Source organism: Cynocephalus volans, chromosome 14, assembly GCF_027409185.1.
Source record: "Cynocephalus volans isolate mCynVol1 chromosome 14, mCynVol1.pri, whole genome shotgun sequence".
NCBI classification, from domain to species: domain Eukaryota; kingdom Metazoa; phylum Chordata; class Mammalia; order Dermoptera; family Cynocephalidae; genus Cynocephalus; species Cynocephalus volans.
The window spans coordinates 46,587,643-46,613,630 of NC_084473.1; the positions used below are offsets into that span (position 1 = coordinate 46,587,643).

Here is a 25,988-nt window from a genome sequence, read left to right on the forward strand (position 1 = left end):
AAAATCAATTGTATTGCTATTCCTGGCAGCTATCAATTGGAAAATAAAATAATACTATTTATATCAGCACCAGAAACCATAAGATACTTAGAAATACATTTCACAAAAGAAGTGCAAGATCCCTACACTGAAAACAGCCAATCATTTACAGAACTTTTTCTAACCCGAATAACTGGAGAAATATGCATTATTCTGTTAATTTGAAAGCCGTATTATTAAGATTCAGTTCTCCCTCATTTGATCTGTAGACTTAATGCAATCCAACAAAATCCCAGCTACCTCTTCATAGAAACTGAAAAGCTGAATGTAAAATAAATCTAGAAATGGGACCTGGAATAGCCTACATTTCTTGAAAAAATGAACAAATTTGAAGGACTTACATACCTGATTTCGAGACTTATGATAACACTACCTTAATCAAGACAGTGTGGTATTAGCCTAAAAGTAGATGTATAGACCAGTGGAACAAAATAGGAAGTCTAGATATAGATTAACACACATATGGTTAACAGATTTTCAACGTAGTAATCAATGCACCTCAATGGGGAAAGAAAGTCATTTAAAAAAATAATGCTGGTTAAGAGTACAGAGGAAGAAAAGAGAACCTAAGCCCAACCTCGCATTACGCACTACATACAATGATTTATTTGAGATGATTCATAGACCTATACATGAAACTTAACATACAAAAGTTCTGGAGAGAATCATAAAAGAATAACTTCATGTGCTGAAGTATGCAAAAATGTCCCAGGTACAAAAGCACTAATCAAAAAGAAAGAAAAACATAGGGAGGGGTTAATGGGGTTTTATCAAAATTAAGAACTTCTAGGAATTGAAAGCTGCTATTAATAAAATAAAGTCAAATCACAGGATTGGAGAAAATATTTTTAAAACATATTTTATAACAGATTTGAATTCAGAATGTACAGTAAACTCCTATATATAAGGAAAATAATCAAAATTTTAAATGGCTATGAGACTTGAATAAATTTTTCAAAAAAGAAAGTAAGATTGTTCAATAAATATGGAAAATGCTCAATATCATCAGTTAAAAGGAAAACACAAATTGAAACTTTAATAAGATACTGTCTCATAGGCACCAAAATAGCTCAAATTTAAAAGATTGATAATATTGGAAAGATATGGAGCACTTGGTATTCTCATTAATTGCTGGTGGGTTTATAAAATGGTATACCCAGTTTAGAAAGCCATTTGACAGTGTTTTACAAAGTTAAACATTTACTTTTACTATAAACTAAAGATTCCATTTCTAAATACTGTCCCAAGATAAATGAAAACATATTTATAAAAAGACTTGTACAAAAGTGTTTGTTGCAGCTTTATTCATAACAGTAAATAACTGCAAGAAAAACCTCAATGTCCATCTTCTAAAGATGATTAAATAAATCACAGTATATTCAAACAATGAAAAAAGTCCAAAATAAAAAATAACTATTACTGATATATGCAACTGTATGGATAAATCTCAGAAACATTATGTTAAGCAAAATAAGCCAGACACAAAAGAGTAGGTGTTATATATATATTGCATTTTTATGAAGGTCTAAGACAGGCAAAACTAATCTATAGCAATGAAAACCAGAACTCTCTTCCAGTAGAGTTGGAGGATAGGAGAAGAACAGGAAGACATGATAGAAATATTCTGCACTGTGATGTGGCTGTTGGTTACCTGGGTGTAAACACTTGTGAAAACTCATCAAACTATATACTTAAGATATCTGCATTCCATTGTATGTGAATTATATCTCGATTTAAAAATAAATGAATAAATAGATAAATAAATTGTGAATGGAAAATCCTTGTATTTCAAGGCAAAATCATAGAAGGCAACTATCACGATCACCTATAGAAAATGGCCCCTTGTCAATAATAAAACAAATGTGATTCCAGGGAAATCAAGCTAGGCTGGGCAAAAAGTTCCAAAATGGAAGAGAACATATATGGCTACACATGTAGTTGCCATTAGAGTCATGACCTTGATAAGTAGGCAAGTCCTTTGCCTTTTGTCAATTTCAATTTTCTCCTCTGTAAAATTACCATGGTTGGATGTCAGTGGATTTTGTTCTTAAAAAAAATTATCTGGAAATAAAACACACAGAAATAATAAACGCAGAACTGCCCTAACTGAAATGGTGTGGGGCTTTAGAACACAACTGAGTCACGACTGCTGTTGCTCCTAATGCACCTCTGTGTAATCAGATCATTCAGTGGAACACAATTCAAAGCTCTGGGTGTACAAGATTAGCCTAAAAGTAATTAACCTGCAACTTACATTTAATGTATCTTACATATGGATGTATTATTCTTATGTTTAACAGATCTGGATTATTTTTTATGATTTTATGACATCGAATCAAAACTTTCAGTGAGACAAAAAGCAAATGAATGACCTCTGGCCCAAAGCGTTATTTGTGGTTTGGTTGGTTGGGTTTTTTTACAGGGTGCCCATAGGGAGTAGGGAAAATACACATCTAAACTAGAATTTTTAAGAAACCTTATTGAACATAATCTTATTTTCAGTTGGACCTTCTTCAAAAATATTGGGCAAAGGAAGCAAACATTTATAAAAACTGTAAGAATCCCCAAAATCCTCTTAAATGGTGATTTTTATTTTTATTATTTTTTATTATTTTTTTTTATTATTATTATTTTTTTTTTTTTGTCGTTTTTTCGTGACGGGCACTCAGCCAGTGAGTGCACTGGTCAGTCCTATATAGGATCCGAACCCGCGGCAGGAGCGTTGCCGCGCTCCCAGCGCAGCACTCTACCAAGTGCGCCACGAGCTCGGCCCAATGGTGATTTTTATTGATACAAACAATGTTATGACACAAAATAATATAAACAAAAACAGCTGAATGTTGTTATCTGGAATTAGGAGCATATACTTCAAATAGAATGTGAAATATAAACATTGCATTATGGAATTAGGATTACTGTCAAAGAGTCAATTAAAAACTAAAGTATAGTGAGCTACAGACACATTCATTTTCCAAAGCTGGAATGAATAACAGGTGGACTCTCTTTTCTCTTTCTTACAAAGAAAACAGGGATAGAATGTATTTCACATCCAGTAGAGTACATATTTTCAACAATGACACATCTTTATTACAAGGAAAATTAAACCTCCTTTTTCAGTTTGTGGACAATTAGCTGCACATGTTAATAGAGAGCGTCTACCTGAATTAATTTACCATTTAGAACTACGTGAGTATGAAAGTAATCCATGCAGTAAACAACACGTACTCCACGGTAAATATTGTGTTATCCCCAAGCCGAATGATGGAGTTAACTCAACAAATAAAAGCCCTGGTAGTCATTCCTTCCTTTGACAATTAAAAACTACTTACTTACTGGTTAAAAATAAAGTGTGGTGATTTCACTCATTATGTTCAGCAAACAAAGCCCTACAAAGCTCATATATTTGAGAACTTGTCTTTTGGTTAATGGACATTATTTTATTTTATTATTATTATTTTTTTTTTTTACCATATCTCTTGACCATTTCACATGGATAATTACAGAAAGGCACAGGAAGATTGGTGTTAAGAAATGCAGTTGGCTAAAATGCGCACCGTAGGAATAGAAGACTATCATTTGCCCAATAAGCACTCTAAGAAATCAGTGACAGAAATAGTGAAGGAAAATAAGTTTTCTTTTACTGATACATTTGCTGCAAATATGACCTTTAATCTCTATTATTAAATGGAAACTAAAAACACTAGTACTGTGATTAGCTAGAAAGTACTCTCTTAATGGTTAATATTTATTAATGCATCAGTTTACATCAAGAGCTATTACACAAACTTTACAAATATCTTCTTTTTAAATTCTTACAGCAATCATATGAAGCAGGCATTGCTTACGTTAGATATGTTAGGTTCATTTTTATGCATTTGATTCATGAACAATGCATAATAAAATTGGCTTTGAGGCTGAATGGATACTGTTTTCCCCCACCAAATCAAAGGCTACAGTAGACACCAAAGGATACTAGAATATTCATATACATTCACACAATAATTTACTACGGGGAATAATAAGTAACGAGTAATCACAAAACAACTTGCAGAAGCCACAAGTAAGGGAAAAAAGGAAGTAAAAAAATCAAGACAAAGTAAAAAAAAGGTAGAGTAGAAAAGAGAGTCTCTGTAAATTTACTACACAAAGAAGTATTGTGCATAATTGTTAGAAGTGGGTCACAAATTCAACTCTGGGAAGAAACTGTGTCTTCAGCAAATTATGCTGAGAAAACTGGATGTTCATATACAGGAGAATGAAACTAGACCCGTACCTCTCATCAAATACCAAAATCAACTCAAAAAGATTGAAAAATTAAAATATACATACTGAAACAGTAAAACATCTTAAAGAAAACATTGGGAAAATACTCCAGGAAATAGGATTGGGTACAGACTTCATGAATATGACCCCCAAAGCACAGGCAATAAAAGGAAAAATAAACAAATGGGATTATATCAAATTAAAAAGCTTCTGCAATGCAAAAGAGACAATTAACACAGTGAAAAGACAACCAACAGAGTGGAAGAAAATATTTGCAAAATATACATCTGACAAAGGATTAATATCCAGAATATACAACAAACTCAAACAACTTCACAGCAATTCAGATTTTACCAGAGATCAAAGTAAAGAGAGAAATCAATTACAAGAGTCATTGTCAACATGAGCCAATATATTGTTACCCTTTACAGGTGATGATTATATAGATTAAAGAGAAATGTGAAAGATTTTTTTATGAGATACAAAGCAGAATACAAAACAGTATGCATGGGATGTTTACAACTGTGTGAAAATGTATACACGTGAATGATAGAAAGAAATACACAAAGATGAGATTATGGTTGTATGATTTCAAGGTTGTTTATTTTTTCATCTTTAAACAGCTCTTTAGAAAAGATCAATGATTTTAAATTTATAAAACTTTAAATTAAAAGACAAACCACCATATGATAGAAAAAATTTCAACAAATGCAACTGTAAAAGGTTTAACACTCTTATTATGAAAATTAATAATTATTAAATTATAGGAAAAACATTAAGATTCTAAATTTTCTAATTTCAATAATTTGGAGTTCAACTAGATAAAAATAATAACAATAAAGATTATGCACTAATTACAGCATGCCAGAAATCTTTTAAACTGCCTTGCATACATAAACTCATTTAATTCTCTTAACAATCCTTGTGAAGTACATACCATTTTCAGAGGTGGGGAATTTGAGTCATAGGAATATGAAGTAACTTGACCAAATCACATGGCTAGAAAGTGGTAGAGCCAGGACTCCAACGCAAGCAGTCTAGCTCAAGAGCTCATACTCTTAACTAAAACACTAACTGCCTCTGAAAGCGAATTGCTCTCCAGCTCCTTTCTAGTTCTGCCCTATTCTATTTTACTAGGTCATGCAACAATAACACTATCACCTACCAGCTGTATGCCATTATATAATTTTCAAAATGTTGTCATATGCAGCATTTTGCATCTCATATGGTCCTCAGGACACTTCTAAGAGCAAGGACTCTATGCTGTCCTTCTATCCTTGGTTCTAATATTGCTGTTGCACTACATCTGATTGACATTTGCTACCACTTCCATAGACTTGACTTCTTCCCTCATCTCACTGGACACATTCTAGTCTGTAGGGTTTTACTATCTGGACTTCAAAAAAAGGAATCCTGGGGAGTTGTTAAATTTCATAAACTATAGGTTGCTATAGAAAGAAAGTAACAAACACATCTGCTATAGTGCTGTATGTCAAATGTGTTCCCCAAGAGTTCATATGTTGGAAACTTAATCCTGACTGGAACAGTATTAAGAAAGTGGGAAATTCAGTTATGGTACTCGAAAGGTGGGGTCTTTAAGAGGTGATCCATTCATGAATGGAATGGTTGATGGTTTAATGCATTGTCATGGGCATGGTTCTGATGACTTTAAGAAGGGCAAATGAGAAGGTGAGTTTTCTTGCTCTTGCCATTCTTACCACATGCTACCCTGCATTGCTGCCAGACCCTGCAGAGCGTTCCCCAACCAAAAGAAGTCCCTCACCATATGCAAGCCCTGGACCATGAACTTCCCAGCTTCCAAGACTATAAGAAATAAATTTTGTTTATTTATAAATTACCCAGTTTTAGGTATTCTGTTATAAGCAACAGAAAATGAACTAATACATATAGCATCCTAATCTGTTGGAGCATTAAAGAGATAACCAGGCTTACAAAGCTAATGAATGTCAGACACTGCACTACAACATAGATTTTTCTCAGATACAGTATATAAATGTAAAAGTGGTCAGTGATGATATTAGCTAGACAAATACTCTAATATTAACACTAATGTGCATAATGAAGCTATAAAAGTTTAAGCTATAATTTTTTTTTTTTTTTTTTTTTCGTGACCGGCACTCAGCCAGTGAGTGCACCAGTCAGTCCTATATAGGATCCGAACCCGCGGCGGGAGCGTCGCCGCGCTGCCAGCGCAGCACTCTACCAAGTGCACCACGGGCTCGGCCCTTAAGCTATAATTTTAACTATCATTTTCTTACTGAAAAAAGTTACACCTATCTAGCTCCCACCATGAGGCCAAAACTCCAAGCTTCACATTGTCGAGAAATACAGGAAGCACCAAAAGCCCTTGTGTCCAGTCAACACTTCAGAGTTTTCCTATAAATAGAAAACAAATGTCTTTGTGCTACATTTTTCTCATTTTCAGTATTGTTAGTTCATTTTATAGTTGAGACCCCGGGGAATTGAATAGCTAGAAAGTGATAGGTCATAGCAACTGATTCAAAATTCAATACTCTTTGTATCTGGCAAAAAGGCAGAAACCCAACTAATATTCAATTATTTGCTTTAATAACTAAAAATGGCTTTCTTTATAAGGTGACTTAAAATTCACAGGACAAAGGAAATGTCTGAAGAGAAGAAATGTAAAGAGAATACAGAAAAAATGTGATTCATGTGACTTAGCTGATGATGTAAAAAAGGTTCAGCTATCGTATTTTCTTAAAATTCAAATCAGAAATAAATTTTTCAATTGTTGATTTTTTAATATCATAAAATCCAATCTTTGAAGAATTATTGCAATGTGTTAAAATAGTTATTTAGACTAACTGTGGGCTCCTCCTTTGGGATGAAAATTAATAAAATCATCTCAGCTCCTTGGGTGAGAGTATTATCAAGGTAATGGAAAGTAATTTATTTTTGCTTTTGCCTTTGTTTTCAACTGAGCAAATGCTTATTTTAGAAAAAAAAATTTAAATACTGATACTTGAAGATATAAAATTAAAGAGATACATAACTGTGTCAGAGCTTATAAACATGATAATAATAATGTTTATAAAACACTTACATGTGCTACTACTATTCTAAGTATTTTTTATATATTGATCCTCTTAATCCTCATAACAAACCTTTGAGGCATGAACTCAAATTTGACAGACTCCATTTCACAGAAGAGAAACTGAATCACGGAAAGGTTAACATGATTTGCTCCAAATCACGTAGCTACTAAGTGGCAGTGAGGCTTCAAGCTCAGACATCTTGCCTTTAGATCAGTGACTTTACCACTGTTCTCTATTGCTGGGAACTGGTTTTTATACCACATATATCATAAACACTAGGAAAGCAAATAATTGCATGGAATGTGGACTCACGTGTTAAATACAGTAGGAGCTGCACAAGTGACAAATTCCATAGTAACTTATACCCTGAAAGTATTTAACGTTTTAAAATCATGATAGGACGTTCCACCAAATTAAGCAGCTATTGGGAAAAAAAATGCAAAGTAAATGTGAGAAAAATTCTGTCCTGAAAAAGAGTTTGGTAGAAAAATGTAATGGTAATATTTTGGTTAGATTTGATATGAAATTGTGTTACTTTCATCAGTTCAATACTTCCCCACTCAAAATACTTTCAAATAATCTCATGATCAATATTGACTGAAATTCAAGTTGAAAAAATAGGATTTTTATGTAATTTATTACGCACACTCTCATATAACTTATAACAAAATCAGAAGAGACCTACCTACAAAATTAATTCAAGTTCAGTTCTGGAACTGATACATGGAAACTTTACCAGAATGACAGATGGCTTTATTTTATTCTACTTCTTCAATGTTGCCATTTTAGTAGGGCTATCAATATACCTTTTTAAAAAAATAAATTTATTTATTTATTTATTTATTTTACTTCAGATATATCAATTCAATTCTTTCCATTCAAGTAGAAAGTGATTCAAGCAGAAGATACTACACTTGAATAGACATCAAAGCTAAAAAGTGAAATTTGAATAGTCCTTGATTACTAGGTTGGAAGACAGTATTTCAATGTTTAACAGAAACTATTAAATAGCTGTTTTATGAGAAATACATATACAGAGATAGTCTATAAGGCTATAATGAAAGCAACCATTTCTAAAATTTCTACACAGCAACATAGTCAGTCTACACTCTCTATTTTAAATTACATGTGCTCACCCAATTCCTTCACTCTGGGTACATATGAGGTTTCATGTTTGGATTATTAGGGGACAGAAAACTGGAAATTTATAATTATATTTTATTGTATTTTACAACAAGAAGTAATCTTAGACATTATCTATTTGTGGCAAAGGTAGACTTGCTGTTTATTCAACTCAATTCCATTTCTTCCTGGGTACACAGACCACATGTCACAGGCTCCCTTGCAGTTCTTCCATGAGACTGAATTCTAACCAGTGGATTGCAAATGAATGTGGTATGTTCCATTTGCAGGCTTGGCCCATGAAAATATCTCCCACACTTGATCTTCTATGCTGGACCCTTATTACAGCTGATGGAATGAAGAAGGCTTCCTGTCAGCAGCATTCTGGAGCTAGATCCCACCAACCCACAAGAGCCAGTTATTAAATACTCGGAAATATTGTGAGCCAGTTGTTAAACTACTGGTAGCTTGAAATTGACGATAGTGGGAGTATCTATTCCAGAGAAAGAGAAAGAGCCTTAGGGTTTAGTTGGGGCGTTGAGGCCACACACCTCCTCCCGGGGCAGAGAACTAGCCACAACCCCACCCACATATGCGTATGTAATCTGTTGGAAACATGCGCCTGGACAGGAGAGATAAAGATGGCGCCTGACGGAAGCCGCCAGGGAGTGGCCAAGGAAAGATATAGTTTAAAATTATTGGATAAAAGATATTTCTGCGCTCATGCTCACCGTATGATTGCAATAGCAAAGCATTAGAGCAAGATGCATGTTCACATGACCTTTAAGATGATAGGTTGAAGTTAGGAAATCCCCTTGCCATATGCTTATAAAAGCAGGTGCTTGTGTGAAAATAAACGGAACTGCTTGACGGAACCCCTGCCGCATCTGAGTGTCTCTCTGTGGGCTGAATAGGCGGGTGGCATACTCACCTTCCTCCTGGGCTCTCCTGGCCACTAGGGTGGCAGGAGTAATCCTACCGGTTCCCTCTCTTGCTCATCCTGTGTGTGGGGGGGGATAAAAGGGGCTACTGGGAGGTTCGGGGCCTGCTGCCCTTGAGCCCCTGCAAGGGTTCTTTCTTTCTTTCTTTCTTTTTTTTTTTTTTTGACATGGTTTACTAGCATGCCACTGTCATGAGAATGGTTCTGTAAACCACATGTGGAAGATGACAGGGCCCAAATCCGGAAGGAACTTAAGTCTCTGATTCACTACCGGCAAAAAAAACCATCTGACCAGTAACATATACATTAAACTGTATGTGAGTGAGATCTACGGTGCCCAGGTTTGCTTAGGATGGTCTGTGTGTCCACTTTCCCAGTTTAATTAATAGTGCCCCTTTCACTTGCAAAGGTGTCTTAGTAGAATGATGGTCATTCCAGCAAGATAAAAACATAAGACATTTCTTGTATTAAGTTGCTGAAAATTTGAGGTTTACCTGTCACATTCTCTGTAATTTCTTAACTAATACAGTAGTTCAATCTGTTTATTTTACAATAAAGAAACTGATATTTGATCTTCATAATAATTTTGTTGTAAGGAAAAACAGCTATGTAACCTGTGTCACAGATATCACATTCTCTCTTTACACAGAGAGTAATTTGCCAAAATGATAGTGACAGAGGATTACAAGCTCCCTTGATGTGAAATCCGGGGCTATAGACAATAGCTATCTCTACATTTCCAATAATCTTTTGAACATAGTATGTGACTTAGTTACCATATCTTTTTGCTCAGAAAAATATTTAATTTCGTTTTTATTTTCTCAACACAGACCAATTGGGGAAAGAATAAGATGGTCCCGATGTGACCTGGATGGTCACATAAAATGTATTTAACATAGTTCTTATGTCTCCTGGGGGCATTTTCTTTCTCAGTCCAGACTGCAGTTGCTGCTTCAAAATGTTAACAAATTATAGCCACTTGACTTCACATCCAATCCAATGTCCCTGAGTTTTTTCACCTCTACCAAGTATGGTATAGAGAGACCTATGACTACATTAAATAGTGCTTTATCTAAAATCATCAGAATTATCATTAGATTGACTCTGGACGTCTAGACTAATGCCTGCATGCACACACACGACCCACACCATGCCCCTCCATAGAAGCCTCTGGATCAGAGAGTCTGGTTGAACACTGGTAAAATGACAGCGTTCCTACTGTCCATCTTAATTTCTGAATTATTTTCACTGGTTGTTTATATCCAACTTCCATGCCTTAATGTCATCATTCCATAGTCATTCAATCCAAATCCTCCACAGTCTGTTTCCATTCTACATTTTAAAATTATAATTAACATTTAAATCAAATGTATGCTTTTCATACATTACATAATTTGGACCTCATGGGAAACATATAAAGCAAGCATGATTAGTATCACCATTAATGAAGAAAGTGAGGTTCAAAGAGGTTAAGAAAAATATCCAAGATCCCATAGGTAGAAAGAGGCAGAATTCAGATTTAAACACACATTCCTGTGATTCTAAAGCCCCCTTCTTGGTTACTGTGCTAACCTGTCTCCAGATTTTCTTTCCTGATTTCCCACAGTTCCTGGGCAGTTATCCTTTGCTCTGATAAAACTGGTAACTTACACTACATATTTTTCTACTATCACATCTTTACTCACACCCATTTTACCTCCATAATTTTTCCTTTTTCTATGTATTTGAATCTTACTCAATCTTCAGCACTCAATTCAAGTTCCACATTCACCTGAAGCTTTCCTCTTGATTACTTCGGTGATTTCTATTTCCTTTAATTCTGAAAGCATGAAAGTCATAGAGAATTTGGATTAGTACTGCTAAGTTGCAAGAGCTATATAGTACAAAGCAGCAAACTAATATCATCCAGGCTAAGCATCCTAATGTCATGTTTTATTTGGTCTGCATAGTGATTTTGCTTTTGTTTTCTATATTTAATTTAAAATTGTTTTCTAATTTTTATTTTGTTTCCAAAATTTAAAAATTTTTAACTTTATAGAAATTATATGTATGTAAATATACTGCTATGGATTAAATGTGCCCTACAAAGGATCACATATTAGAAACTTAATCCCCACTGTAACAGTGTTAAGAGGGTGGTATGGTAACTGAAAGGTGGGGCATTTAAGTGATGATTAAATTGTGAGGACCATGTCCTAGTGAATGGATTGATCCATTCATGGAGTGATGATTTGATAGGTTAACGGTTGGTCATGGGCATGGTTCTGATGGCTTTTTATAAGGAGAGTGAGTGAGCAGGCTAGCTCTCTCTTGCTCAGCTATTCACCATGTGATACCTTGTTAATGGGGAAGAGTCATGACCAAAAAAAAAAAAAAAAAAAAAAGTCCTCATCAGTTGTTTTCACTGGACTTTGGACCTTGCAGACTCTGAAACTGTAAGAAATAAATTTTATTTCTTTATAAGTTACTCAGTTTCAGGTATTCTGTTATAAGCAACAGAAATGAACTAATACAAGGGAATTGGTACCAAGAAATAGGGTGTTGCTTATAATGAATACTTGAAAATGTGGAAGTGGCTTTAGAACTTGGTGATGGGGAAAGGCTAGAAGAATTTGGAAGAGTAGGCTAGAAAAAGCCTCGATTCTGGTGAGAGCTTAGAAGACAAGACGATCAGTGAAAGTTTGAAACTTCTTAGAGACTGGTTAAATGGTGGTGACCAGAATGGTGATAGAAATATGAACAGTAAAGGCCATTCTAAGGAGGTCTCAGATATAAATGAGAAGGAGTTTGTTGCAACTGGGGCAAAGATTACCCTTATTATGAACTGACGAAGAACTTAGTTGCATCTCTTCATGCCTGAAAGTTTTATGGAATGTGGAACTTAAGAGTTATGATGAAACAGGGCATTTGGTGAAAGAAATTTCTAAGCAGAAAAGCATTCAGATAGTTGCATGGATACTTGTAACAGTCTACACTGAGTAGGGAAGAAAAGTCATGATGAAAAAGCTGAAATTTATCATTAAAAAGGAAGCAGAGGGTAGGAAATTGGAAAACTCTCAGCTTGGCCACATAAAGGGTGAAAAGGTGCCTTTGGGAGAGGAAAACAAGGGTGTAGCCCAGGGACTTACTGCTAAGGAAATCAGGACAGAAAAAAGGAATCATCAAGGAAATGGGGAAAAAAAAAAAAAAAAAACTTGAAGGCATTTCAGAGATCTTCAATGGCGCCCCTCCATCACAGGCCCAATGGCCTAGAGAAACAAAATGGTCTCAGAGAACAGGCCCAAAGTGTCCTACATGGTCACTGCCCAAGACTGCCTTGGGATGCTGTTCCCAGCACCAGCACCCCAGCTGCTATGGCTGCTCCATCATGGCTAAAGTGACTCCAGCTCTGGCTGGATCCACATCCTGGGAAGATATAAGCCAGAAGTTTATATTAAATCTGTGGGCTTGCAGAATACCAGAGCTGTGGAAGCATGGTGGCCACCCCCCCTATTTCAAAGTATGTATGAAAAAGCCTGGGGACTGAAGAAAAGATATGTCACAGGAGTGGAGTCACCACAGAGAGACTTCACTAGAGAAATACCAAGCCCAAATGTGGGGCTGGACTTAAAGCAGAGAAACTGCACAAAGGCACTGCCTAGTGGACCCATGGGAGTGGGATTAGTGTGGACTCCAGAACTGTAGAACTATCAGCAGAGTGCAGTGCCAGCTGGGAGAACTAACGCATGGGCTGAGCCCAGGAAAGCTGTAGATGTGGGGCTACCCAAGGACTTGGGGGGCCAACCCCCACACCAGTGTGGAGAGGATGCCAGACATGGAGTCAAGGGAGGTTATTCTGCATATCTCTGCAAAGAGTTCATGCCAAGGACTATCAGTGCCCTCTGTATTATTAGAAGTCAGGCAATTAGCACTTTTAGGTCTAAAGTCCTGAAACCAATTGAAGAAACTCATCTTTGACCACTGCTAGTTCTAGAGATGTATAATTTTACACACACACACACACACACACACACACACACACACACACACACACACACACACACACACACACATACACACACACATACACACACATTTACAGATGAGAAAACAAAGGCACAGAGAGATTAAAGTTTTCTTTAAGAGAACACAGCTGACTTAACTGAAATAAGACTCAGACTCTTACATTCTGAATCTGGTGCTCCTTCACCAAATTCTGCTTATTGATTGTTTGGGTTATTCAGCTTTTTGTTTTTAGTTGTATCTAAGACAGATACCTCCTGATTAGATTTTATGATCACTGACACATGTTTTCGGGTATCATACTTTTTGTTTGTGTTTCTGTAGTAATTAATGTAGTACTTGATAAATATTAATTAATTTGTTTGATATTTATATATTTATACTAATTATATATTGATTTATTGGTTGATTTAATAGTCATTGAATCTTGTGTTTGTGCTAACTGAGGCAGAGTTGACATCAATTCTTCCTTCTGACAATAAAGAAGAGAGAAAAATAAAAGAAATGGATTTTACCTAAGAGTTGATAGTCCCAAAGCATAGTTTGCCTCTGAAAAGTGCTCCAACCCTCCTACCCCAAGGCTCTGTCCTCCCAAAAGTCTCATCTCAGCCATCCTGGACTCCCAGGATTAACAAACAGAAGAAACACAAGCTCTATGGGGTTGGATCACTTTAAGTAAAGACCCCAAAACTGAAATTTATTTGAGGCACTTATGTACAGTTTAACCTGATTTTCCTTGTTGTAGGCCCAGTACTGAGAAGAAAATAATTCAAAAATTAAAAAATGACTAATTAAAGAAGTTTGCCATTTAAGACAGGGTAAGAAGAACAACAGAGAGCACAGTTCTAAAGTTTCAGCTTCTCAATTTATTCATTCTTTTTTTCCCCCCCCCGTATACATGGGATAAAGAGAAATGGGCCCATAATGATCTATTTAGCGTATAAAGTAAGTTGCCATTTTCTTGTCCACTAGTTAACAGTCTATTATACTTACACAGTGTTGGACAAGTAAAAACTTGTCTCTAAATTAAAGATACATTATAATTTGCCAATAAATTGTGATAATTATTATAATCTATAGTCTAAAAGGCAGATTATATAATTGCATTTCTCTGATAATTTGAATAGAGAAAAAATGTATATAAACATTCCTGTGATAAAACAATACTCAGCACAGAAAAAAAGCCAGTGTAATAAGCCCTAAGACTGAGATATATTGCTTTTATCTTGCCAAACAAGGACAAATATCTCAACAGTTAGAAAAAAATTTCTATCACACTTCTAATAAATTTAGTCTTTTAAGATCCTTAGGTAGCATATTAATAATATTTAAAAAGTCAACCCAAGTTTCTTGCAGCCTGTTAGTTGTACTGGAAGCTACCATGCCCCGGCTCTTACTCTCCCCACAATAAAAACATTACAAATACCACACACATACACACACATATACATATGGTAGAATAGAACCAAAAAAAAGTATATAAAATGGTCACACTCACAAGAGAAAAAAAGAAAGAAAGAAAATTGCAGGTTTCAAACAGAAAAACTTAAATCATAACCAAAAGTGTAAGTTGATCTATGGGGGCCCACATATAGGAGTCAGTGGATAATGGTTGGAGCTTAATGACCAAAGTGAAGACATGAGATGTGCCCTTGATACCATAAGAGAACTAAAACATTGGAACTCAGACAGCAACGACCTTTGAGAAAGATGACTATATAATGTCTACTCATTGGCTAACAGAAATAGCAAAATTGCTCTCCTTCTGTTTGGTGCCTTGGGTATGGGAAGATATTACCACCAGAATTTAAAGGTTTGGCCTTCTTAAACAATTGGCAAGAGGCTCTGAGAGGTGCAGTATCCCAAGTTGGCAAAATAATCTACACAGCCATTCAGAAGTATTAAAGTCTTCAAGGCTCTGGCAGAAGCCAATGTGAAACTGCCCATTAGAGACATGTTAGCCATTCAGGGCTCACAGAAACAACTCGATGGGAATAAGAAAAATTTAGTGTGACTCATCTTAAGTGAAGTTTTTACATGAAGAAACAATAAGATCCTAAGCCATGCCGCTCCTTATTCTTTCAAGATATTTTTGGACCTGCTTGGGACGCTGCCTTGCTCTCTCTATAGCCTCATGACTTAAGTCATAATTTTTTTTATTCCTTCTTGGTGCATGTGTGGTATCACCAAATGTGACATCTGAACCAGATTTTAGGTGGTGTGTGGATCCCATCCTCCATGGAACCTGTTTTACAATATTTTTCAAAGTATGCCTTAACAAATATCAGAAAATTTATACAACCACATTCTTTGAACATAACACAATAAAGTTAGAAATTAGTAATAAAAAATTATCTCCCTCCAAGAAAAAATACATTCAAGAATCAAAAAATACTAAAAAGCTTCTGCACAGCAAAAGAAACAATTAACAGAGCAAAAAGACAACCTACAGAGTGGAAGAAAATATTTGCAAAATATGCAAATGACAAAGGATTACCATCCAGAACATACAAAGAACCCGAAAATCTTAACAGTAAAAAAGCAAATAACCTGATTGAAAAATGGGCAAAAGAGCTGAATAGGCATTTCTCAAAGAAAGATATGCAAATAACCAACAAACACATGAAAAATGCTCAACATCACTCAGCATCAGGGAAATGCAAATCAAAATCACACTGAGATATCATCTCACTCCAGTTAGACTGGCTATAATCAAAAAGACAGAGAATAGGGGAAGCTTCCTATACTGACACTGTTGGTGGGACTGTAAATTAGAGCAGACATTAAGGAAAACAGTATGCAGTTTCCTCAAACAACTACAGATAGAACTCTCATATGATCCAGCAATTTCACTGAAATGGAAATCATCATGTCAAAGGGATACCTGTACTCCAATGTTTATCACTGCTCTGTTTACAATAGCCAAGAGTTGGAACAAACCGAAATGTCCATTATCAGATGACTGGATATGAAAAATGTGGTATATTTACACAATGGACTACTACTCAGCCATGAAAAGGAATGGAATCCTGCCATTTGCAGCAACACGGAAGAACTTAGAGAAAATTAAGTGAAATAAGTCTGGTACAGAAAGAGAAATACTGTATGCCCTCACTCATAAGTGGGAGCTAAAAAAAATTAACAAATAATTTAAAAAATGAAGAAAGATACAACAATCACAATAATACATTGAACTTTCAAAAGGAAAGAACAGACCTGAGGTTGCCAGAGGTGGGAAAAGGTGAGGAGGAGGGAGGATAAGGGAGGAATTGGTAAATGGCCATGAAAAACAATTACATTATGTAATGTTGAGTATACTAATTATCCTGTTTTGAGCACCACGTATTGCACACAAGTATTGATATTCAACTCTGTATCCCACAGATATGTACAATCGATTATGTTTCAATAAAAAAAATACACTTGTAAGTAACTATTGGTACAAAAAGAATTTATAACAGAATGTTTGAAATATTTAGAACTGACTGATAAAACATATACAATACAAATTCATATGATGCAACTAAATATTTCTTCAGAGCAAAATTTAGAGACTTCTAGCCCATGTTTTAAAAAAATCAATAAAACTTACAATTAACAACCTGTGTATTCAAGTAAAGAAGCTAGAAAAAGAAGAGTTAAGTATATTCAAAAATATAGAAAGAGAAAAAATAGCAAATAAATAAATAAAAATAGCAAATAAATAAATAAATGGAGCAATTTATTACTTACATAAATAAATAGTGCAGAGGAACAGAAAAATAAAATTCTGTTTATTTGATATACAAACCTTTTTTGATATCAATGAAGACAAAAGAGACCATAGGAAATTAATTATATTTATAGTTTAAAAGCTTACAGAACTGCAATACATTTGATAATGGAGCTGTAGATAAAATAAAAGTTTTAAAATAATATAAGTATCTTCAATAAGTTCATACCAATGAATTTGAATATTTACTTTAAAAATATTCAGAGAAGAATATGCATTTCAAATATGACTTAAAAATAGAAATTTCAGTTTTATTCAAAAGAAAATAACAGACTTTAATGGTTTGGGGGGGGTTCCAAATCTTTAAGAAACAGACAAATTCTAACTTCAAAACTTATTTGAAAGCAGAAAAAGAAGCAAACCCTCAATCTTTTTTATGAGACCACTGAAACTTTGGTATTGGATAAGGATAATATTCGAAACAAATACCACTGATGAATATAGAGGCAAAAATTCTTAATAAAATATTAGCACTTCAAATCTAACCATGTCTGATATACACTGGTATTTGTATACATAGCAATAATTATTTCAAGATTATGGGAAGTGTCTAACCTCAGAAAATTTAATAATGTAATCCACTGCTTATACACATTAATAAGGAATAAAAGAATTTATGATCATCTCAATAGTTTCAAAAAAGGGATTTGATAATTTTTTTTAAATTAATACAAAGTTATTATTATGAACCAAATAAACAAAAAACCTAACACATAACAAATAATTCTTAGCAAACCAGGATTACAAGGAGACTTACCTAACATTACAAAAGAGGTTTGTCCAAAACCTATAGCAGATAGAATACTATCTCATACCCTGAAAAGTATAAAGTCAGACAAATGTCATAGCATGTGGGAAAACAAGAATTCTCAAAATTTTCACAGTAAAATTACTTTGGAAAGTAGTTTATAGATGTCTAATAAACTTCAAGATACCCATACACTAGGACTCCACAATTTCAGTTCTAGATGTGTGTTAGAGTATCTGTCATATGAGCCCCCAAATATAAAAGATATATGCATGATTTTTAATAAAAAAATATTCGGGGAAATTAAATTTTAAACCATAGGTGTTGAACATGTACATTACGGTATACTTTTATAATATATTATTACTCAATGAATGAATTAGATTATGTGTATCTACAAGAAGAAATTTCTAATACATATATTTAAGTGAAAAAACTAAGTTTCATCTTTCCAACGAGCAAGCTAATGAAGCTTTAGTTTCAGTATAATTTATGTTATAATGAAAAAAATATTATGTAAAGTATAAAAGTATATGACACAATAATGAGGAAATGAACTCATGTAGTCAAAATATTAAAAACTGGACCAGGAAAATATAAAACAACTTCAAAACAGTAGCTCCTTCTGTGAAAGAAGAATGGGAAGAAAGGAGGCTCTAAATTTTTTTGTGATGTTTTGTATTCTTTTAAAAAAAAATCAGAACTGAATATGTCAGAATATCATTACTAATTGTGGGTAGAATATGCATAAATAACACAATTAATTAGTGTTATGAGCAACCATAAGGATAAGCTAACACCCTTTTTTTTTTTTTTCAGATATTGAGACAAAAATTGAGATAGTATATGGACTGCAAGATCAGAGAGAGAGCGAGTAGCAGAACTAGGAAAATAAATCTGTTTCCTAACTGAATTCAGTGTTCTTCCCATGAAATTACACTAACTTTAATAAGCATGATTTTGCATGATATTTTGATTTGATCCAACAAAAATAATTTTACCACTATTCAGATTTTTTTCTTTCCTTTTGATAATGTTCTAAGCATTTCCCTTTCTTATTTGCTTCATTCTGCCCTGTAATAATAAAGAGCTGTTTAAATATCTGTGTTTCCCACTGTGAGAGTTCCTGGATTTCAGGGATCATATCTTGATCATCTTTTTATCTCCATTCATCATAGCATCTTATGCACAAAAAAACATTCAATGTGTGCTTGATGAATCAGATGCATTTGTTTATTCGTTCAACATGCTGAACAAATATATTTTTGAACATTCGTTGTATGTCATGCAGTGTGCCATGCACTGGGATAATTGCCGTACATAAAATGGGTGAAGGTTAACAGTACACTGACCATAAGCTTGAAAGAGTTATTTAGATGTTTTTCAACTGGTATTCATCTTGGAGTTTCTGTGACCATCTCTAACCCATTTTGATAGAAGTAATTCCAAACACATAAGAATGGCAGATTATGCTGGGCTTTTTAGTCAGAGTGATGAGCTAAATCTAAAGGGAAGCCAAGTACTGGTGTGATTGCCCCTCAAATAATCAATTCATTTTCACTGATTTTACACCATGAAAAAGTTCAGAGGAAAACTAATCAATACTAAAATGAAATCATCTGTGCCTTTTTTCCATCAGCTCTTCTAAAAAATTAATAAAATATGTAAAAAAAATTTTAAAAAGATACTGACAGCACTGAAAAACTTTAAAAAATGTATATGTTTTACATGGGAGTTTATTTCTGGGTGAGAAGGTGTAAGCACATTCCATTCTGTCTATCCCAATAAATACAGCTCTGCAAACTGGACAGAATGCATGAAGCAGCTATTTAGAGAATGGAAAATAAATAATAGCTGGTAGCTTGGTAGGGAGACTAGAATTCGAAGTATCACCAAACTATTGGTTAGTACATATATTTTTTTCCTTTAGTATCCACAACTTCAACTCAGTAAAATCTAAAAATGATGACAGAGGCAGCTCCAGGAGAAGTTCTCTAGTTCTGGCTCAAGTAGAGCGAAAGGGTCTCCAAATAGAGAAAACGGGTATAAACCTGCCCATTTTTCTTCCCCACCTGTCCCCTCATTCTCTCACACTTCAGCCCTGAAGCATTCCCCTGGTAGTGGTTGCACCAATAGTGGTAGAATAGGAGTCTGTGGGAGCATAAAATTTCTGAGATAGAGTGAGCTTTTTCTATAATAAGAAAAACTCTAGTCCCAAAAGAGTGGGGCAAAACTCCATTGCTTTTTTTCTCTGTGTATCATTCTACTGAATGGTCCCAGATGCCGACACAATCATGGGAAATGTATGTATAGTGGATCAGTTTCTGACCAGAGCATATAAGAGGGGAGAATTATAGGACCATAAATTATCAGAGAGATAAAAAGGGGGAAAGTTCATGAAAGTGACTCTATAAGTTGTTTTTGAAATTTTAAGGATAAATCACCACCCAGGTCTCAGACTGGCCACTGAGTGCTGCACATATAGAACAGATATGCATAACACTGCAAAAACTTTGAAAATGGAACTGACATTGAAGACTAGTCAAAACTTGCAGCCTGAACCTAACCACATCAAGCGGTGTCTGCTAATTTTTTTTTAATTTAAATTAATATTCTCCATAGCATTTAAACAAGACCCAGAGCTTCATAACATAATATTCAGAATCTTCAGGAGACAATCTAAAATTTCTTAGTAAACAAACAACCAGGAAAAGAAAACAACAGATGTCAATGCCAAGGTGACACAGGTGCTGGAATTATCCCATAAAAGACTTCAAAGCAGCTATAATAAAGCTTCAATAGTTTACAGTAAATGCTCTTGAAACAAATGGAAATATAAAAAATTTCAACAAAGCAAAAGAAGATATTTTTAAAAATCAAATATAATTTTAAAACTGAAAAAACAATTGCTGAATTTTTTTTAAGTGGTCAGACTCAAGAAAAAAATAGAGATGATAGAGGAAACAGTTGGTGAACTTGAACATAGGTCAATTACTCATACTTGAATATCATTTAAAATTATTCATTCAGAACAACAAGAGAAAAAAGATTGCACAAATAAGCCTTGAGAGAATATCAAAAAGTATAATATTCATATTATTGTAGTCTAAGAAGGAAAGAAACACTGCAATGTCGAAAAAAATATTTGAGGAGCTAGTGACTGAAAACTTCATCAACTTGGTGAAAAACATGATCTACAAGTTTAAATTGAGTGAGCCACAAACTGGATAAACCCAAAATAATCCTTGCCCAAACACATTACAATCAAACCACTGAAAACTAAAGACAAAGGAAAAAAATTTGAAGTCAATCAAAGAAAAATGACATATTACCTAGTGATTCGAACAGCTTTAGATTTTTCATCAGAAACCATGGAGCTGGAAGGAAATGGAACAATATTTTTAAAGCAGTGAAAGAAAAGAACTGTCAACAAAGAATTTCATATTCAGCAAAATATTTCCAGAAATGAAAGTGAAATAAAGACATTCTCAGATGAAAGAAACATAGAGAATTCATTGTCAACACACTTGTTCTAGAAGAATCACTAAAGGTAATTTGTGAAAAAGAAGCAAATGAGCTTTTTTGCAACAGGTTTGCTGCCAGAACACAGGTGTTTTGAAAAACACCACAAAATCAAAGCCAAAATGGGAAAGGAAAAGACTCATATTAACATTGTTGTCATTGGACATGTAGATTTGGGCAAGTCTACTACTACTGGCCATCTGATCTACAAATGTGGTGGGATCAACAAAAGAACTATTGAAAAGTTTGAGAAGGAGGCTGCTGAGATGGGAAAGGGATCCTTCAAGTATGCCTGGGTCTTGGATAAACTGAAAGCTTAAACTGAGCATGATGTCACCATTGATAACTCTCCGTGGAAATTTGAGACCAGCAAGTATTATGTGACTATCATTGATGCCCCAAGACACAGAGACTTTATCAAAAACATGATTACAGGCACATCTCGGGCTGACTGTGCTATCCTGATTGTTGCTGCTGGTGTTGGTGAGTTTGAAGCTGGTATCTCCAAGAATGGGCAGACCCGTGAGCATGCTCTTCTGGCTTAACACACTGGGTGTGAAACAACTGATTGTTGGTGTTAACAAAGTGGATTCTACTGAGCCACCCTGTAGTCAGAAGAGATACGAGGAAATCATTAAGGAAGTCAGCACCTACATTAAGAAAATTGGCTACAACCCCAACACTAGCATGTGTGCTAGTTTCTGGTTGGAATGGTGACAACATGCTGGAGCCAAGTGCTAATATGCCTTGGTTCAAAGGATGAAAAGTCACCCGTAAAGATGGCATTGCCAGTGGAACCAAAGTGCTTGAAACTCTGGGTTGCATCTTGCCACCAACTCGTCCAACTGACTAGCCCTTGCATCCACCCCTCCAGGATGTCCACAAAATTGGTGGTATTGGTACTGTCCCTGTGGGCCGAGTAGAGACTGATGTTCTCAAACTTGGCATGGTGGTCACCTTTGCTCCAGTCAACATTACAACTGAAGTGAACCTTGTTGAAATGCACCATGAAGCTTTGAGTGAAGCTCTTCCTGGAGACAATGTGAGCTTCAATGTTAAGAAAGTGTCTGCCAAAGACGTTCATCGTGGCAATGTTGCTGGTGACAGCAAAAATGATGCAACAATGGAAGCAGCTGGCTTCACTGCTCAGGTGATTATCCTGAATCATCCAGGCCAAGTCAGTGCTGGTTATGCCCTTGTACTGGATTGTCACACAGCTCACATTGCTTGCAAGGTTGCTGAGCTGAAGGAAAAGATCGATCGGCATTTTGGTAAGAACTGGAAGATGGCCCTAAATTCTTGAAATCTGGTGATGCTGCCATTGTTGATATGGTTCCTGGCAAGCCCATGTATGTTGAGAGCTTCTCTGACTATCCTCCTCTGGGTCATTTTGCTGTTCGTGATATTAGACAGACGGTTGCTGTGGGTGTCATTAAAGCAGTGGACAAGAAGGCTGCTGGAGCTGGCAAGGTCACCAAGTCTGCCCAGAAAGCTCAGAAGGTTAAATGAATATTATCCCTAATACCTGATACTCCAGTCTTAATCAGTGGTGGAAGAATGATCTCAGAACTGTTTATCACAATTGGCCATTTAAGTTTAATAGTAAAAGACTGTTAAATGATAACAATGCATTGTAAAACTTTCAGAAGGAAACAATAATGTTTTGTGGACCATTTTTTCCCCCTGTGGCAGTATTAAGTTAGTGGTTTTTAAAATTAGTACTTTTTAATGGAAACAACTTGACCAAAAATCTGTCACAGAATTTTGAGACCCATTAAAACAGAGTTAGTTAAAAAAAAAAAAAAGAAGAAGCAAAATGATACCAGAAGGAAGCTTAGAACATCAAGAATGAAGGAGGAACACAGAAATAGCCAATATCTTGGTAAAATAATAGAACATTCTTGTTTTTTCTTTTACGAAACATATTTGATGGTTAAAAGCAACAAGTAAAAAACTTTCTAATGGAATTGTCAATATGTAAAAGATGACCACAATTTTAAAAAAGGACAATAAAAGACCGAAATGGTTGTTAAGTTTTCTACAGTGCAAATAGAGTGAAAAAAATGATGAATCAAATAGATGATGAAAATTTAAGTATATTTTAATCTCTAGAAAAAAAACAAACAAAAAAAACCCAGAAATAATAAAATGCCCACTATATAAACTAAAATTTAATGTTCAAATATATCCAAGTAACCAAAAAAGAGGCAGGAAATGGAAAACAAAGGATAAAAAGCAGATAAAACAAATAGAAAACAAATAATAAAATGGAAGACTTAAGTACAAATGTGTAAAAAATTGCACTAAACATAAATAATTTCAAAACATCACTTAAATACAGAGATTGTCAGAATTGGTTAAAAATGACCCCAAAACATGCTGTATGCAAGAAATTAACTTAAATACAATGATATACATAGGTTAAAAGCAAAATACATATACTTTGCAAATTAAATAAAATGTAAGCTATCATGGCTATATTGAAGTTAGACCAAATTGACCTCAGAGCAAAAACAAAATTATCATGGATGAAAATGGACATTATAGAAAGACACAAGGGTTGATTCACCAGAAAGACAAAACAATCTTAAATGTGCTTGCAAAAAAAACACAGTTTCAAAATGCCTGAAGCGTATCTGACAGAACTGAAAGAATGAAAGATAAATCCGCAACTATTATTGAAGACTTCCATACTCCTTCCCCAGTAATTAGCAGAAGTAATAGAAACAAACAAACAAACAAAAAAGAGTAAGGATACAGAAGAACAGAAAAACACTATGAACCAACTGGATCTAATTGATATTTATATAACACTGCACAATGGCAGAATACACATTTTTTTCAAGTGAGAACAGAAAACTCACCAAGGTAGCTCTCGATCTGTGTCAAAAAGCAATTTTAATAAATTTTAAAAATTAAATTATATAAAGCATGCTATCTCATCATCATGGAATTAGACTGGAAATAAAAAACACAAAGATGAAAGAAAAATTCACAAAAACATGAAAAGTAAGTAGCACACTTCTAAATAATCCATAGGTCAAAGAAGAAGTCTCAAAGGAAGTGATAACATTTTAAATGGATTAAAAATTAAAATATAATTTATCAAATTTTGGGGTGCTGCTAAAGCAGTGCTAAGAGAAAAATTGCATTAATTGCTTACATTAGAAAAGAAGGTATCAAATTATTAATCTAAGATACTATGTTTAAAAGAATAGCAAAATATACACAAAGCAAGAAGATAAAAGGAAATAAAAAGAGCAAGAATCAATAAATAATAAAGACAATAAACAAATCACAAAGCTGATTATTAGAAAAGAGCAATAAAGTTTAAAAGTCTGTAGCAGAATTGTCAAAGAAAAAAAGATACAAATTACTAACATCAGAAATGAAAGTTGGGATTTCACTACAGATTCTGCAGATATTAAATGGTTAATAAAGAATACTACCATCAACTCTGCACATAAATTCAACAATTTGGATGAAATAGACCAATTTTTCAAAAGCCAGAATCTTCCAAAACTCATACAATATGAAATGGATAACATAAATAGTCCTATAACAAAGAGATTGAGTGTGCAAAAGAAAGTTTCAGGGCCAGATAGTTTTACTGGTGAATTCCACCAAACATTTAAAGAAGAACAAATACCAATTCAAAATCTCTTTCAAAAAACAAGAATTGCATTACTCTGATCCTAAAACCAAAGATAGTTCTTTTAAAAAAAATCATATAATATATTAGCCCTTATTAATATAGTATAACTCTTTGGCAAATCTTCAAACAGTACACTTCAAAGATGTCAGCAATTCAAGTCAAGCAATACATAAAAGGAGTAATTAACCATGCCCATTTGGGGTTTATCCTGGGAATGAAATGCTGGTTTTATACTTAGAAATCTATCAATGTAACCTACCGTATTAACAAATGAAAGAAGACAAACCACACAGTCATAACAATTGATGCATAAATAGCATTTAAAAAATTAAATATCCATTCATGAGTAAATCCCTCAGCAAATTAGAAATAGAGAATTTCCTCAAACTGATCTATAAAAAACATAGAGTTATCATCAATCTTAGTAGTGAGAAACTGAATGTATTCTTCCTAAGGTCAGGAGTAAGGAAAGGATGTTCATACTAAGCTATTCAACATTGTCCTGTAAATTCTAGAGAGTGAAATAATGCAATAAAAGTACATAAAAGGCATGCAGATTGGAAAGAAATAAAACTATTTCTGTTCATAAATGACATAACTTTCTACGTAGAAAATATTAAGAAATCTACGAAAATATTTCTAGAACTAATAAGTGAGTTTAGTATGGCTGCAGTATGCAATAAAAACAAAAATTGTTTTGTTACTATATAACGACAATGAATAATTGCAAAGTAAAATTATAGAAACAAGACAATTTACAATATTTCCAAAAGTTAATTAATTAAGTGTACATAGAGTTTTAAAAACTTGTACAGGATCCGTATGCACTAAATTATTCTAAATGCCAA

The 25,988-nt window shown here is 34.3% G+C and overlaps 1 pseudogene; it reads left to right on the top strand.

Moving 5' to 3' along the window:
- The first annotated feature begins 21,607 nt into the window (after positions 1 to 21,607).
- LOC134363189 (elongation factor 1-alpha 1-like) lies at positions 21,608 to 23,007 on the top strand (annotated as a pseudogene).
- Positions 23,008 to 25,988: the final 2,981 nt, after the last annotated feature.